A 13611-nucleotide genomic window follows, 5' to 3' on the forward strand; every position below is an offset into this window, starting at 1 on the left:
GAAGCACCGCGTTTGGGCAACACAAGGGGGAGTGTTCAAGGAAAACCTAATTTGTGTTTAGCCCAAACTCTAGGTTACTTGACCTAGTGGTAATAGGATTTAATTAGAAGGATGGGTTATTATCACAAATGGTACCTGAACTTATCTTCTATTTTATCGATGGTACCTGAACTTCAATTTTGATCACAACCAGTACCCGAACTTTTCGATTTCATTTTAAATGGTACCTAAGGCCACCTTCGGTCACTATTCCGGCCAAAAAAGCCAAATCTAAAAAATTAAAAAATAAGTTCAAGGCAAGTCTATTACCAAAAAATCATCACTATATATGATTGCAACCCTTGAAATCATCAAAAATCATCACTATGATTGCCTCCTATGCCATTTTTAGTCAGAATAGTGACCGGAGGTGGCTCTAGGTATCATTTAAAATGAAATCGAAAAGTTCGGGTACTGGTTGTGATCAAAATTGAAGTTCAGGTACCATTGATAAGATTGAGGTATAGTTCAGGTACCATTTGTGATAATAACCCTAGAAGGATCTAGAATCCTATTCAATGTAGAATTACTTTCCTTGTATGATTGAGATTCTATGCATTGTAATCCTCTATATAAAGAGGCCCCTATTATCAATGAGAACACACAGCAAATTCCTCCCAAATTCAGTTTCTCTAAAACAATAGTGTATTTGACAATTTATATGTTTTTTTTTTTTTTAAATAATAGTAATTCCATTGATAATAACGCATGCCAAGAAGGCTATTACATACTCACCCGCTGACACATAACAATGGCCAGATCAAGATTTCGTGGAGGAGCCACAGTAGTATATAGGATAGACCAACTATATTCGAACTAATCTCTCACTTTAAAAGCTAGCCTAAAAACTATGAAACATAGCGAATAGACAAGCCAAACTACACTCGTTAGGTTCATAATACAAGAACCTTATTGTAATTAGACAAAAGCTAAAAACATAGGTTTGGGCCAAGAGCCTAAACCCTAGCCCAAATTAGAAGTTATTGGACTAGGGTAGAAACCCCAGCCCAGAAATTCAAAGCCCACCAAAGCAAAGTCCACCCAAGGCCCAGTCAGCCAGATCCGGTCCAGTCCACCCACTTCCACATCCCCGTCGTACGAACCAGCCCAACCCTGTTTCGTCCGCCGCATGCCACCACGGCCTGCACCTGCCTCAATCGGCGCTGCCCCTAGCGCCCACTGCCGACGACCCAAACTGCACAGACCACGCCTCCGCAACCCATGCCACCACAGAGAAAAACCAAACCCCGATCCAAGAACTCATCTCCCACCACCACCAAGTTCAGACAGATGACGCCGCCATTAGGGTTCGATCGCCGGACTTGTTAGCACGACAACCTTCGCTCACCATCCCAGCCAGAACCACCAAGCAGCCTTGAGCAAAACTCCCTCTGATGGAACAAGAATAATAGCCTGGACTACCCGTCCGGCAGCAGATCCCACGACGACTGTGAGGCCAGAGGCCAGCCCATTCGTCCAATCGCAGCCGGACGAGAAGGATTGCGCAGATCGGGACGCCGCCGGGCTTTAGGGTTCTCTCGTGGAGTTTTTGAAAGGCTTGTTATAAACAACTAGATTGGTTAATGAGATTTTATGATAATAGAACTTTGTCCAAAGAATAATAATTTACTGTATTAATTACTTAAGAGCTACGAGGAGGTTAGTGATATAAATGTGGAGAAAATAGACATGCACCAAAAAGCTTTTAGCCATAAAAATGACAAAATGCTCTAAATTTTACATACAGTTATATACATCGAATATTCTAATTAACTCGAAACAATTCATAATATGTGTAATCAAGAACATAATTGAATAAAATTGTCAAAAATTTCTTTACTAGGTTCGAGACATTTAAATTTAATATAAGAGTTAGTGAGACACTAAAAAAGGTTCATAAACAATATTTACAACATAAAGTTAATTGACATTTTGATTCGTCAAATATGTTTTAATCTCAACTTCATATTCATATTAGAGACAGTATTACCCATCGAAAGACGAACATCAATAAACACAAATGCACTCCTAGCCACATGATGAAATCATTTAACAAAACAACAAGGTGGTTGTTTTGTTAAGAGTTCTAAAATCGCAATCTTGCACTTTAGGGATGTAAAATGGATCTAATCATGTACAAACTCGGCCAGATTAGAATTAGCCCATTGTGCATTTTCGGGTATATTACTCTTTGGGTTATAAGAAAGAAGCAGATTGACTGCGGGAAGATGGACTTCTCGATCCCTCTCCTCTTCGAGTTTTTAGGGTATAGGTTATCGGTTTGGACTCACTATCTTAAAAATTAGTTGACAAAGTTCGAGCAAGTAGCCTAGTACATATGGGGTCAGATGGACTTGATTCGTTACCATGTTTGGGCCAGATTAATTTTTTGTTCTTTTATTATTGTAACTCATTTACTAATGTTGGGCCGACGTCTCATGCAACCACCCCATCTTAAATGAGTTCCTGGAAAGTGGAAATGCATGGATGCATTTTTGACGAAACTGCCGTATTAATCGAGTTACACTGATATGAAACTTTTTAGAACTATTAAACCATAATATCATGTCGATAAAAGTCTATCTAGTTATTCACTTATCGTAGCTGCTCGAGTTCATGAGTTCATCGATCACACATCATGTCGAATCGTCGATATGAATATGATTTAACTAGCATATAGTAATATATTAAAACCTGTTTGATGCAATGTTGGATGACAATGTTCGGACTTATTACTTGAATTTGATTCAGCATGTGAGAGGAGGCACCCGGAAGAGGCTTGGTGGAGCCATAGTGATTTGTTTGCCTTGTTTGATGAGAACCCACAGATGGAGGAACACGAACACTTGGGCCTTTTCTGCCCTGAAAAAAGAGCCGAAATATCACCTTAATTTCAACCGCCGGGGGGGGGGGGGGGGGGGGGGGGGTTGTGCGGAAGCGTAACAAACACAATATTGATATAGAACTAGATGAGCAACCGAACAATGAAAAAGAAAGCAAACACAAGAACACAAGAATTTATAGTGGTTCACTCAATCAATATGATTGAGCTACGTCCACTTCGGAGCCGGCGAGAAATTCCACTATAATCAATTGGAGAGAATACAATTAGAGTTTGAGAATAAACTCTACCCAAAACCCCAAATACAATTAGGTTAATTGTCTAATCTCTCACACCACTAAAAAAATCCCAGCAGCAGCAAGACATCTCTATATATATATATTCCCTAATTAACATAGGGATACATACATAGCTTAATTAACCTAGGGGCCTTGCCCACGTGATCACCATGGGCCATTCAATTGGATTTTGTCCACCAATTAAATAAAGCCAATATTCAATAATCTCCACCTTGGCTTTATTTTGATGGAAATTCTCCAAAATAGAACTTCAAAACCAATCACCGCTCCGACATCCCCGTAGGGAATTTCAAATTCTACAAATACCAATCAAGTTCAAGCAACTTGCTCAATGGAACTGACTTTGTCAACATATTCAGCAGGATTATCTGCAGTTCCAATTTTGAGGAGTTGAACATCACCATCCTCCACCATCTGACGAATCTTGTGAAATTTGACATTGATATGTTTAGTACGAGCATGAGTAACTTGGTTCTCTGCTAAATGAATAGCACTTTGACTGTCACAAAAAATATCCACATATTCTTGAATAATTCCCAAGTCCTCAAGCAAACCACGAAGCCAAACTGCTTCTTTTGCACCCTCTGTTACCGCCATATATTCAGCTTCTGTAGTCGACAAAGCAATTGTAGATTGCAAATTCGACTTCCAACTCACCGGTCCACTAGCAAGAGTAAACACATAAGCTGTAGTAGATCGGCACTTATCCAAATCACCTGCGAAATCAGAGTCCACATATCCAACAACACACTGACTCGTCTTATCCTGCTGAAAAACCAATCCAACATCCACAGTACCAAGAATATACCGTAGAATCCACTTTACTGCTTGCCAATGACCTTTACCTGGGTTATGCATATATCTGCTCACCACACTTAAGGCCTGTGAAATATCCGGTCTAGTACACACCATGCAATACATCAAGCTACCAACAGCACTAGCATAAGGAACTTTGGCCATATATTTCATATCATCATCTGTGCTAGGAGACATAGTAGATTTAAGCTTAAAGTGAGAGGCAAGAGGTGTACTTACAGGTTTAGATTTATCATTCATGCCAAACCGATGCAGTACCTTCTTCAAATATTGCTTCTGTGACAAACAAACTTTGCCTCTTGATTTATCTCTTTCAATTTCCATGCCCAAAATCTTTTTAGCTTCTCCCAAGTCCTTCATCTCAAATTCACCACTCAATTGTGATTTTAATTTATTTATCTCCACCTTGCTCTTAGATGCAATTAACATATCATCAACATATAAGAGCAAATAAATGAAGGTCCCATCCTGTAGCTTGCGAAAATAAACACATGGATCATAAAGACTCCGAGTGTACTTCTGACCGAACATAAATTTATCAAACCGCTTGTACCACTGCCTTGGAGATTGTTTCAAACCATACAATGATTTATGCAGTTTGCAGACCCAATTTTCTTTACCAGCAATTTTAAATCCTTCTGGCTGAGTCATATATATCTCTTCTTTTAATTCACCATGTAAGAAAGCAGTTTTTACATCAAGCTGTGCTAACTCAAGATCAAACTGTGCAACCAAGGCCAATAAAATACGAATAGAAGAATGCTTAACAACAGGAGAAAATACCTCATTGTAGTCAATTCCTTCTTTTTGTGCGTAGCCTTTAGCTACCAATCTAGCCTTATACCGTGATCCTTCCTTTTTAGCAAACACCCACTTGCAACCAATTGCTCTCTTCCCATGCGGTAACTGAACCAACTCCCATGTTTTATTCTTGTGAAGAGACTTCATCTCCTCACCCATAGCTTTTTCCCATTCTACACAATCTGCATGTATGACAGCTTCTTCATAAGTAGTAGGAATTTCTTCTTCAGTAACTGGAAGTGCATAAGTCACCATATCATTAAGCCAAGCTGGCTTTTGAGCATTCCTTTTTCCCTTTGTAGTTGTAATTGGTCCATCTTGCTGTGTAGGATCTTGGGTTGGAGCCTCTACTTCAATACTCATGTCCTCAATATTTAAATCATCTGAATCAACATTAGGACTCACTAGATCAATTGGAGTTTCAACAATTTTTTTTCTTTAACTCCACCTGCTGCAAACTCTCTACGGTCATTCTCTGCTCATCAGAATTTTTCTGCTTGTTCTGATCAACCATAATAGCCTCATCAAAAGTCACATCTCTGCTTACAACAACTTTCTTCACATCTGAACACCAAAGCTTAAATCCCTTAACACCCTCATTAAATCCCAAGAATATAGCTTTCTTGGCCCTTGGATCTAGCTTGCTTTCCCTGACATGAAAATAAGCAGGATAACAAAAAATATGTAAATAATGATAATCAGTAGCAGGTTTACCAGACCATACCTCCATGGGAGTTTTTCCCTCAAGTGCAGCAGTAGGTAACCCCCTATTAATGAGATGGCTTGCATACACAACTGCCTCAGCCCAAAATTCTTTGCCTAATCCAGAATTAGACAACATACACCGAATTTTCTCCAATAAAGTCCGATTCATGCGCTCTGCCACCCCATTCTGTTGTGGTGTCTCTCTAACTGTGAAGTGTCTCACAATGCCCTCATCTTGACATAGTTTCAAGAACGGATCAGATTTGTATTCACCACCATTATCTGACCTGAGCCTCTTAATTTTTCGACCGGTCTAAGTCTCAATCATCTTCTTCCACTGCACAAATATATCTAAGACTTCATCTTTATGCTTCATGGTGTACACCCATACTCTTCTAGAGAAGTCATCAACAAAAGAGACATAATAATGCTTACCTCCCAAAGATGCAGTTTTGGTAGGTCCCCATACATCAGTGTGAACATAATCTAGTGTACCTTTAGTCTGATGAACTGCAGTGCCAAATTTAACTCTAGTCTGTTTTCCCAAGACACAATGTTCACAAAATTCTAATTTTCCGGTCTTTACACCTTTCAATAGACCTTACTTCACTAATCCCTGCATTGCTTTCTCACCAGCATGTCCAAGACGCATATGCCATAATTTTGTATTGTCTGCATCATCATCTATAGTCTCAAATATTGCTGTTTCACCTGTCACTGTGTTCCCTTGTAGAAAATATAAATTTCTGAACCTTTCACCTCTCATCATCACAAGTGAACCAAAGACAACTTTAGCAACTCCACTTTTCAATGTAATTGTGTGCCCTTTTGATTCTAAAGTTCCCAAAGAGAGAAGATTTTTCTTCAAATTTGGAACATACCAGACATTAGTTAATTATCTTACTACTCCATCATGCATCTTGAGACGAATTGTACCAATCCCTCTTGTTCTGCAAGGACTGTTGTCTCCCTTCAAAACTACTCCACCATTCAACTCCTTGAAAGTAGAGAACCATTCCCTATTAGGGCACATATGATGTGAACAACCTGAATCCATAATCCACTTGTCAGAATAACCAACTGCAGATGAACTAGCCAAAGCAAACTCAATCTCTTCTTCTTCAAAAGCTGATGAACAACTCAAAGCAAAATCAAAGTCGTCATTTTCATCATCTCTTACAACATTCACTTCAGAATCCTTCTTGTCTCTATTCTTCAACTTAGGACAATCTTTCTTCCAATGACCTTTGTTGCGACAAAAAGCACACTCATCTTTTGCAGAAAATTTACTTTTTGACTTGGAACGAGATTTACCTCTTTTTCCAGTAGATTTTCTCTCATCAGATCTGCCCCTTACTACAAGTGCTTCACCTGAAACATTCTGAAGTTGCTTCTCTTTCTTTCTGCACTCATTATTTATCAATGAATTACACACATCATCAAATTTCACATCATTCTTTCCATGCAACAAAGTTGTAATCAAATGCTCATACTCGTCAGGAAGAGAATTTAGCAAACACAACACTTTATCCTCATCACTAATTTTTACATCCAAATTAGCCAAATCTGCAAGTATCTTATTGAAATCACTAATGTGTTCAGACACAGAAACACCCTGTCGATAATTAAATCGAAAAAGCCGCCTCTTCAGGTGAAACCGATTTTCAGCACTCTTGATCATATATTGGTCTTCTAATTTCTTCCACAACGCTTTTGCAGAAGTTTCTTTCATGACAAAGAATTTCTGATCTTTAGCAAGGCACATTCTGATAGAACCACAAGCCCACTTGTTAATTCTCGCCCACTCCACATCATCTATGTCTGCAGGTTTATCTTCCAGAGCTATATCCAATTCTTGTTGACACAAGACATCCATCATCTCGCACTGCCACATGCCAAAATTGTTGGTGCCATTAAACTTTTCAACTTCAAATTTGGCATTACCAATTGATGGCCTGGAAATCGACCAACGCGAAGAACCTGAAGAATCAGTCCCTTTCTTTTTCTCGTCAACCATGATTTCCAATCAATGAATCAACTCCCAATTCAGAACCAGAGCTCTGATACCAGTTTGTTGTGCGGAAGCGTAACAAACACAATATTGATATGGAACTAGATGAGCAACCGAACAATGAAAAAGAAAGTAAACACAAGAACACAAGAACACAAGAATTTATAGTGGTTCACTCAATCAATATGATTGAGCTACGTCCACTTCGGAGCCGGCGAGAAATTCCACTACAATCAATTGGAGAGAATACAATTAGAGTTTGAGAATAAACTCTACCCAAAACCCCAAATACAATTAGGTTAATTGTCTAATCTCTCACACCACTAAAAAAATCCCAGCGGCAGCAAGGCATCTCTATATATATATATTCCCTAATTAACATAGGGATACATACATAGCTTTATTAACCTAGGGGCCTTGCCCACGTGATCACCATGGGCCATTCAATTGGATTTTGCCCACCAATTAAATAAAGCCAATATTCAATAGGGTGGAATTGCAAAGTAGTACATGGTTCTGCTGAAGTGCTGAGAATAATGTTACAAGGATCGTTAAAGAGTGAAATATAATCTTTAACTAATTAGCGTCGATTGGTTTTTCGATACCCTCGCTCAATCATTTCCCATGTGTATGTCTTAAAATCAATAAGAGAACATTTTGTTCCATTAATTTCTCAAGTGCATGCATGAGGCACTAAAAGCTGATCAAGGAAAATTTAAAACGTTTTATGCTCTCTACCATTTGAGTTAGACGTACAATTATTCATGATCCCTCTGGATCGGTAGCTAGGAATGAAGTTCAAGATGATGGATGTATTAAGATGCTTTTAGGTGTTAAAGATAAGGAAACGTGCTATTTTGCATGGAGAATAATAATAAAGGGAGCTGGATATATAATCAATTTGATTCTATTCTTCTTCTTTTTTGGTCCCCATCCCAACTTAAAGGGATGTGACATATAATTTGGTCTTCTCCGAATATATTCTTAGCTTCAATTCCACGCACACATGCGGATTGCTAGCTTAAATATATATTTTCGTTAGTAGTACGTGGTTTTGCTGAAGTGCTGAGAATAATGTTACAAGGATCCTTAAAGAGTGAAATATAATCTTTAACTAATTAGCGTCGATTGGTTTTTCGATCAGTACCCTCGCTCAATCATTTCCCATGTGTATGTCTTAAAATCAATAAGAGAACATTTTGTTCCATTAATTTCTCAAGTGCATGCATGAGGCACTAAAAGCTGATCAAGGCAAATTTAAAACGTTTTATGCTCTCTACCATTCGTTAGACGTACAATTATTCATGATCCCTCTGGATTAGTAGCTAGGAATGAAGTTCAAGATGATGGATGTATTAAGATGCTTTTAGGTGTTAAAGATAAGGAAAAGTGCTATTTTGCATGGAGAATAATAATAAAGGGAGCTGGATATATAATCAATTTGATTCTATTCTTCTTCTTTTTCGGTCCTCATCCCAACTTAAAGGGATGTGGACATATAATTTGGTCTTCTCTGAATATATTCTTAGCTTCAACTCCGCGCACACGTGCGGATTGCTAGCTTAAATATATATTTTTGTTAGTAGATTAGCTTCAATTCTCCATCCTCTCACAATATCCTTCTTAAATTCATCAAGGGCTCGTTTGGATATAGGGATTTGGGAGTATGGCTGGGATCGGTTCTGTTTTTCAATTTTTTTGCCGGAACTGATGATGTTTTTCCAGTTATGTGTTGCTACGTTTTTTTGCCAAAACCGACTTGAAACCGGAACAGTTTAGTTCGGTTCGGTTACTGCTTGTAACCGGTTCCTATACACACAGCAAAACAGCAACAAACCTATCCAGTTTCTCAGCTTCCCAGCCACATTATGTTATGCAATTTTCTTAGTTTCTCCATTAAAGAACACAGCAGAACTGGAGGAGGAGAAGAAGAGGAGGAGCAGAAGAATATGGCTGCGGCTATGAGAGGGAAGAGATGGGGTAGGTATGACTAAAAAGAAAAAAGGAGTAAATTAAGCCATTAAGGAGACTTTTTTATTTTCTTGGCAATTTTCTATTGGAGAAACCTAGGGAATTGGAGTGAACATCACGTGCTACTGATCGGCAAGGAACATAATAGAGAGAGGGAATAGAGAAAAAGTCAAAAAGAGAATAGAGAAAGGGAGGTAGTGGGCCGACAGAGAGAGAGAGAGAAATGGGAATAAGGTATGTATTTTATTAGAGAACAAATAGTATAAAAAGTAGAGAAAAGTGTAATTATATGCTGCACTTTCTCGGTTTGGGTAAAACAAGAAATAAAATTTAGGAACCGAAACCGAACCAAAATGTACTATATTATAATTGAATCGAAAGTGAATAGTGAATTAAGAGACAAAACTTAACCGAACCAGCCAAAATTGGGTCGGTTCGGCCCGATTTATCGGTTTTTTTTGCCAGCCCTATTTGGGAGTGTGGATTTGGATTGGAACCCCCGAATCCAAATCTGTCTGTTTGGCTGGCTTCTGTAGCGGGTATTTGTATTTCTTCAAAATCAGCCTAGAGATTTCAGATAGCAAAAGTTGATGATTTCAAATAACTAGGGGACCCTAGTTATTTCAAATCACCGGGCCTTGGACTCATTGAAAAAAACAAATCGTGCCCCTCTCTAGCTCTCTTCTTCGCTCCTCCTTCTCTCACATCTCTCTCTACACGCTCCAGCTCTACCTCAGTAGCTTCTTTTGCATCGTCGACGACTCCGGCAACCATGCCCGAGCTTTCCAGCGTCGACTTCATCCCTATCTACTCTCTCTCTCTGGGTTTCGGCTCAACCTCCATAGATTCTTTTGCATTGCCAACGACCCGTTGACTCCGACAACGCTGGCTGAGCTCTCCATCGACAACTTCATCCCCTTCGAGTCAAGTTGCAGGTTGCTCTGAAGGCCTTTGAACCAAGTCAACCATGAGTTGGATGTTGTTCTAATACTGCAAAATCTAAATCTTCAATTTTAAATCTTTACATGTTTTTTTCAATCCAAACAGTAAGATTTAAAATACACATATTTCATTAATTAAGGCTTGAGGGCAGCAGCACCAGCCCTGTTTCAAAAAAAAAAAAATACACATATTTCAATCCTGCATATTTTAAATACATCAAATTTGAAATTCAAATCCAAATCAAAATTTTGATTCCAAACGGGGCCCAAGTTAATTCATGTACGTATAGCAGCGCTCGATCTCAGTCCCCCTTGGTTCTCCTCTGGTCGCTGTTAATTACCTCTAACGTACAATGGTAATTACATGTTTTCATTCATGATTTTGTATACGCTAATCAATCCGCGTAATTTAATTTATACATTAGAGTGGAATATGCATGTCAACTTCGGCAGAATCCTGAGGAATCCAAGAAAACCGTTGTTTCAGTCGGGCCGTTTGGATTATCGAAGGAGCGAGGAAAACCCTCTGATGATGGAATACAGTAATACACTCAGCAGTGAAAGGTTTGGTGATATTTCATGTTCCAGATCGAGTCAGCAATTTTGTACGTCCAGTTTGAATATAACGAGGACGGAATCTCAACTTGGTCAGACAAGCATGGTGATAGAAATATCCCTGTGAAGTACTTGGCTGGGCTAACCAACCAAGACGTCCCCTTCAGAAGAGAAAGCGTACGTGCATACCTAGCCACACAACTGTACATCCTTTAATTTACGATTCCTAAACACTGGTTAATTGACGTACTGCTATAATTTAGTTACTGATTCATGCAGATTATGTTCAAATATTATCCAGACGAATTTTTGACTTCAGTTCATGGGCATTGTCAAGAAGACTGGACCGGGTCCTTTGTCACCTCGCTTACTTTTAACTTTTAAGACCAACAGAAAAGCTTACGGACCCTTTGGGTCGACTCAATATCGCAACCCGAGAGACTGTTTTACAATCCATGTGCCTGGAAGTAAGATAGTTGGTTTTCATGGCAGAACAAACAAGAAGTGGTTGGGTGCTGGTATTGCTTCAATTCAATAGGAGCATACCTAAAGCCTCATGATCAACAAATTGAATATCCTCCGTCAACAACACTGGTAATATTCTGTTGATCAAAATGTTCTAATCATTAATTTTTGTTTTGTTTGTCTGGAACTCTGGATCGAATCAAAATATTCTTAATTCATTCTCTTTTTCCTTTTTTTTTTCTTTGGACAAGAAACAAATGTTACAATACGTATTAATTATAGTATTCCATATATATATATATATATATATATATATATATATATATATATATATATATATGATGAATGTGCAGAAACAAGCAGGATATCCTTCGCAAACCAAGCTCAAGAAAGATGACAGACCCCAATACCAGAAACATTATACAATTCAAGATAGTCAAGGTACAAATGATTTCCTAATTTGAGCACCAGCCAACAACTTAATGTCAAGTTGTGACCAAGTAGAAATTACTTCAGCAGCAAGAGCTTTCATTTTCTATTAGCTTTCTTTCAATCTTAAAAGGCCAAATCAGTCAATCCCAAGATCATATGATGATAAAAGTGGCAAACCATTTTCTACAGCAAGTGTAATCATTTTAGCGTAGGATCTCTGTGTGTAATCAAACACTTTTTACTTTTATTTTTTCATTGGAATGCCAATCTACATGAAAATTCCTACTCAAGTGAACTGAGAGCCTAATATGGATTACAAGACGAATCATATTATTTGCAATGACAGGAAAAACAATACCACAAAAATTGAGGATAAGTCGAACCTAATACATCTTATAAAGATAAAGGCTTATGCAAATGTGAGGTATGGAAAAGGCAAAAGGTAGCAAGACATACCCCTGTTTCGCTGCAACCCATGATCACCCAACCATTGAGGCAATCACTGCACCCTCCCTAAAATCCTAATAAACTGGACAAATGCCTCTTCCAAAATTCATGACCTTTTCGGAAACATCAACTAATCTACTCCATTGTACAATTGAACTTAACATTTCTACTCATATGTACTACAGCCTTAACAATATCATTCAACTTGACCCATTTTCAAAAAAGCTATTGTCTTTACGTAAAATTCATTATTGAGTGAGAAGATTACTTATTTCTCGAAACTGATCATTCTGATTTATCACAATCGCCACGAAATTAGGTTTTAGGTTAATAATGAGCCCAAACTAGAATAGCAAAATGAAACAGATAAAAGAGTTTCAGAGCTAAAGAAGAAGAAGAAGAAAGATGGCGGAGGATAATAAGCACCTTGGACGCTTAATTTGAATTTCAACCTCCACGTTCAGCAGCTCTTCTTCTAATAAAGCCTCTCTGGTGAGTTGGAGTAACAGTCTTGCAAATGGGCATCGTGGCCTCCATTTCTCCAAATCAAAGAGACCTAAGTAAACCCAGTCAATTCAAATCAAACAAAGAACAATATCAGTGTCACTAACAATCACAAACAAATGAATACTTAGATCTTGAACAAAATCTTTCAGAGACTCTGAAAAGAAATAAAAATCGAAAGAGACGGAGAGAGAGCAGAAAGAACCTTGAATCTGCAAACCTAGAGTACCTGATGCCGGTTGTGTTCGGTTCCTCCGTCGCAGATGTTTGGTGCTCGAAGTCGCACCAATCGAGAAGGATAGACTCTATGGAGGACGGTTAAACCAGTTGGGGTTCGAATCTCGAAGCAAGGACGTGGTGCCATTGGACGAGAAGCACCAGCGGAGGTGATGGGGCCGGTGAGGGGATGAAGGCCGTTAACGAGGGAGAGACATTAGCTGTGGAAAGAGAGCAGGAGAGGAAGGAGGAGAGCGCTAGTGTTTCAGGGAAGAGCGAGAGAGAAAACGCTGAACCTGGAGAACGAGCTCAGGTTTGAGAATGACCTCGTGGATAGATCGGAGAAGGAGCTCCAGGCTACTCAGGTCGGAGAAGGAGCTGAGGTTGGGGGCGAGGGTCTGGTTGGAGAAGAAGCTGAGGTCGGGGGGCCGGGTCAGGTTGGAGACGTTGGAGTCTAAAACTAGGGTCAGGTTGTGTGTGTATGTGATGAGAGAGAGAGAGAGAGATAGAGAGAGAGTTGGGGAGCTGGGCCTCCGAGAGGAGAGAGAGGTTGAATCGATCTGAACA

At 39.0% G+C, this 13611-nt stretch overlaps 1 long non-coding RNA gene across 1 annotated transcript; it reads left to right on the forward strand.

Annotated features, from left to right (window-relative positions):
* Nucleotides 1–10648: 10648 nt before the first annotated feature.
* Nucleotides 10649–12106, forward strand: LOC121052572. The gene is made up of 4 exons (XR_005809496.1): nt 10649–10781; nt 10879–11157; nt 11260–11574; nt 11799–12106. It is a non-coding gene; the product is annotated as an uncharacterized LOC121052572 (long non-coding RNA).
* The last annotated feature ends 1505 nt before the right edge of the window (nt 12107–13611 follow it).

Source organism: Rosa chinensis, chromosome 4 (genome assembly GCF_002994745.2).
Source record: "Rosa chinensis cultivar Old Blush chromosome 4, RchiOBHm-V2, whole genome shotgun sequence".
In the NCBI taxonomy this organism is placed as follows: domain Eukaryota; kingdom Viridiplantae; phylum Streptophyta; class Magnoliopsida; order Rosales; family Rosaceae; genus Rosa; species Rosa chinensis.